Below are 4,439 nucleotides of genomic sequence, written 5' to 3'. Positions count from 1 at the left end.
GCGCCCTCCTGCAGAGCGCAGCCGGGTGAGGAGCAGCCTCTGGGCTCCGTACTGAGAGCGCCCGAAACCACACACACCCGAGGTCCTGCCGGGCCCGGAGCCCCGCGGCCGATGGCCTGGGCCGCTCGAGGTCTTTAAGAGACGGGTCCCCGGGGAGCCTGGACTGCAGGGGGCAAGGCCAAGCACTAGGGCAGACGGTGGCCGATTTCACCCTCTCCTTGAGACCTTCCCCAGTTTTCTTCTTTTACGTCTGAATAGTATACCTTGGATTTTGCATCTACCTACTTGTTCTGGTTTAGTTTGGTTTGATGTTTCCTTCTAAGCTAAGCACTGACGTTTCGGATCCCCACTCCGTGGGAATCTGCATCTTTAGGCTAGGGACCAGCAGTTGGCGTAATGACTATGTCACTGGACTCACATCAACTGCTGTTTGAGTCCTGACCGATGGCTTGAACTCACTCCTGGCGCATGTGCGTGCGTGCCCAAGATCCTGAGAGGAGAATGGAGGAGAAGGAATTGCGGCATGGCCATCCCCCCTGGGGGGTGATTTCTCACTTTCTGTCTGTCTCTTTCTAGTGAGCACTGTAGCAAAAACCACTCCCCCTCCGCCCCCCCCCCAAAAAAAGGAAACGTCTTCTATTTGTACCCTGTCCTTTTTACCTCATGGCTCTGTCCAGTTTCCTCTTAGAGCTAACATTTGTTGCCACATTTATGCCAACAATTAACGTTTCCCAGACCATTTTTTCTCGACTAAACGTGACCTTGAACCTTGTTTCTATCTACATGTACTCCCTAGATGAATTTGCCCAGTCATGGATCAAAACCCATCCAAATGCCTTTGAGCTGCACATAGTGGGGCACTTTCTCCAGCCCTGGTACATGTGTCTCCATGTATTCTTCCTCAGATGTCTGAGGCATCTCAAACACAGCAGACCAGGATGAACTCCCAGTAATCCCTCAAACCTGCTCCTCCTGAGTTCTTAACCCAGCCCAGTGACTGGAACGCCACTCTGCTTTTTCCCAAGCCTTGGTGTCCTCCTTGACTCTGTTTTCTCATTCCCCACATTCAGCTTGTCAACACATCCTTCAAAATGTGCCCAGAATAGATTCACATTTCCACCATTTCTCCCACTCTCCACTGCCACCACCCTATCCTGTCCACTATGGTATGTGTCTAGATATTTCAGTAACCTCCTAACTGGCTTCCTTGCTTATCCCCTTACACTTGATCATAGCCAGTCTTGTGTTTTTCCTTTCTCTACACTTTCATATGAATAAGTTTTAAAAGGATTATATGAGTTTCATATTTTCTGTAAATAAAAATATAATACTTTTAGTACATATTTTGAGAATGGCGACTTTTAAACCAGGCCAATAAGACTATTTAAGTACCATACTGTTAAGCTAAAAATGGAATGGTACTCCTTAGCTTTCTTAGTCATAAATACAGCAGTGTCTCTGGAACAAAACTGTGGCAAGAACTTCAAAACTGACTAGAATGAAGAATTCAGAGTCTTTCAAGAGTCGGAAAGGATTCATGTAGGAATTCAAGCTGTTTCCATTCTTTCTTTTTTATTTTCTAGAGACGCACCAAAAGAGGCAAATTGAGATGGAGACAAATGATCATCACTGTGCTGGTCATTTTGATAGTAAGTACCTAGGTGCTGATACCTTAGTCATCGAGTGATGCAGTGGTCAGTGTGACAAGTCCCTGCCTTCATGGACCTGATGACCCCTCTACACTCTCATCTTTGCCAATCTTTTAAACCCTCAGGCCTCATTTTATTTCTCTTTTCATCAGGTAATACCCCCATTGAACAAATAAGAGCAGGTTTACTACAATTTGCTGAGGGCCTATGGGGGTTATAAATCATAAGCATCTGGGACTAGCAGTTGGCATAATGGCTGTGTCACTGGACTCCCATGTAGTCAACTGCTGCTCGAGTCCTGGACCTGGTGGCTTAAACTCACGCCAGGCACATGTGCGTGTATGCCCAAGATCCTGAGAGAAGAAAGGATCGTGGCATGGCCATCCCTGCAGGGGGTGATTTCTCGCTTTCTGTCTCTCTGTCTCTCTGTCTTCCTAGCAAGCGCACATGCCTTGTAACCAAAACTTCTCAAAAAAAAGAGAGAAAAAATCATAAGCTCCCACTTTTCTCTGTTTTAATCTCCCATACCAGTCTTGTACTGTCACTTTATAGAGAAACATAAAGTTATCACATAGGAATCTCCTCAATCTCCAGCTAAAAAAATTGCAAAGTCTTAGCTACATCTTTAACCATTTTATCTTCCTTCCTTCTCCAGTCCAAGCCACCACTCTCTGTGCTTTGAATCCCATCCCTTGCATTTGTCATGAACCCTAAACTGGGCTAGCCAATGGCATAGAGGTTAGGCATCTGAATCCCACATGGCCAACTGCATAGTTAAAGTCTCAGACCTGGCAGTTTGAAAAACAGTTTGAGTGTGTGTGTATGTGTGTGTGTATGCACGCACACACACTACCCAATCTCAAAAGGAGGGAGAAATGGAGGGGAAGGGATTGTGGTGTGACCATCCCCAGTGGAGGGGATACTTTCTCACTTTCTGTTTGTCTCTGTTGAGTGTACATGCCTACTGGCAAATTTAAAAAAAAAAAAAATTAATCCCTATGCTTATCCATTAGAGATACCCACTCTCCTGTATAATCATCTGTTCCATCTCAATTCACTCTTTCTCCTGGCTTTTAAATATGTTCAAGTTTCCTATCACAAAAGAAAGGGAGGGCTAGCCCTGTGGCATGATAGTTAAGGGAGCCTCACCCACAAGGCCTACCACATGGTTCAAAGCCCAGCACCACAGCTCAGAAAACATGCCTGGTATGTGCATGCATGCCCAGAGTCCTGACATAATGGAGAATGGAAGAGAGAAGGGTTTGCAGTGTGACCACCCTGCATTGGGGAGTTGCTTTCTCCCTTTCCTTCTCTCTCTCCCTTTCTCTGGCGAATGCACATACCCTCTGTCAGATAAACAAACAAACAAACAAACATGTTTTTAAAAGAGAATAAACACCCTTGACTTCACACTCTAGTTTCCAACCCTCATGTCCTTTGACAAGCAAACTTTTTAAAGAAGTACCACAATCACTTTCTCACTCCTTAGCCCACTGTAGTCTGACTTTTATCCTCATTTCCATACTAAAAAGAAACCCACTCATCAGACATTTCCAGGCCTCATCTTACTCAGTCTCTGCTGCTCCAGTCACTCTTGAAACAGCATCTTCCCTTGGCTCTGCCACCGCCCCAGTCTTCTGCTCTTCTGCAGCCATTCTAGCCCATCCTCCTCTCTCAGGCTCCTTAATATCGGAGTTCCTCAAAGTGCAGGGTCTGTTCTCCAGTGTCCCCTATCCTAACTACTATCTACACACTAGTCCATTTCCCCAACTTTAAATACCAGCTATATGCTCTTGATCTCAACTTCCTCTCCTAGCTAGACCCATTTGTCCAGCTAGCAGAATGACATTGCTTCTTAATGTCACTCCAGACACCTCCAGTTCAACTTGTGCAAGACCAAACCATGACCCACCATCTAACCTCAATGAGGACCTCTCCCATTGTAGACTAAGATTCTTCCTTGACCCTTCCCTCATCCCAGCAGCCAGGCAGTCACCAAGCCCTCATGATATTTTCCCCTGGATATCTTTCATATCTCTTCATTGATGTGAAAGATTATCTTGGTCCCTGGTGACAAGAAGATTGGACATCACTGGTCTGAGCTACCACCTTCAATTAGTCTTCCACAGTTCTCTGCTATCTGGTCTCCCCACATCCCCTCTGGCCTTTCTCTGTTCTAGTCTGTACACTACAGCCAGGGTAACCTCTTCCGAAGGCAAGAGTTGATGCTGTCCCTCCACAGCCTCTCTCTTTTGCATACTGCCAGCTTTCCATTGCCCTTGGACTAATGGACCAACTCATAAATGTGCTCGCCAAGGCCCTGCAGCTGCTCACTCCAACCAGCCTCTCAAGATCCATCTGGAACTGCTGGCCCTTCTCACTGGGCTTCAGCCACATGGGGCTCCTCTATCCATCACTTGGCACATTTTTCTCTCTGCGATGTTTCCCCTCCTATCCCTCATTCCCTCTTGTCTAGCTAATTACCACTGACCCTTCACAGCTCAACTCAGACAGCACATCTATAGGAAAGTCCTAGATCACTGTTGGGATCAGCCTTCCTTATAAATCCTCACACAGTTGTATTCCTTCTCTATAATTCTGAGAATATCACTGCTGCGATTAGTGTATCACTGACACATAAGCACCACTAAAACAGAAACACTTCTGTTTGTGTTCACCATGGTATCCCTATGCCTCATGCCTCACACAGCTCCTGTTCTCACACACACACACACACACACACACACACACACACACCCCCCGGGTGTATCTCTCACGCCTCTTGTCACA

General features: G+C 46.3%; 1 protein-coding gene and 1 pseudogene across 4 annotated transcripts in view; one reads left to right on the top strand and one right to left on the bottom strand.

Annotated features, from left to right (window-relative positions):
- The window catches only part of LOC102473201 (sperm-tail PG-rich repeat-containing protein 2-like), an 8,388-nt pseudogene extending 5,084 nt beyond the window's left edge, over positions 1-3,304 (bottom strand).
- Positions 1-4,439, top strand: part of LOC102490250 (lebercilin-like protein) — a 44,036-nt gene continuing 39,597 nt past the window's right edge. For 3 of the 4 annotated variants that reach the window (XM_027775575.1, XM_006158159.3, XM_006158156.3), the window contains exons 1-2: positions 1-25; positions 1,584-1,649. The gene's annotated coding sequence lies outside the window, so the exon portion shown is untranslated. Of the gene's footprint in view, positions 26-48; positions 131-1,583; positions 1,650-4,439 lie in introns of those variants that run through there. The other variant, XM_027775573.1, reaches the window with a different exon arrangement.

The sequence above is a fragment of the Tupaia chinensis genome, unplaced genomic scaffold, assembly GCF_000334495.1.
Source record: "Tupaia chinensis unplaced genomic scaffold, TupChi_1.0 Scaffold000574_1, whole genome shotgun sequence".
In the NCBI taxonomy this organism is placed as follows: Eukaryota; Metazoa; Chordata; class Mammalia; order Scandentia; family Tupaiidae; genus Tupaia; species Tupaia belangeri.
This window is presented reverse-complemented; position numbering and strand designations above follow the sequence as displayed.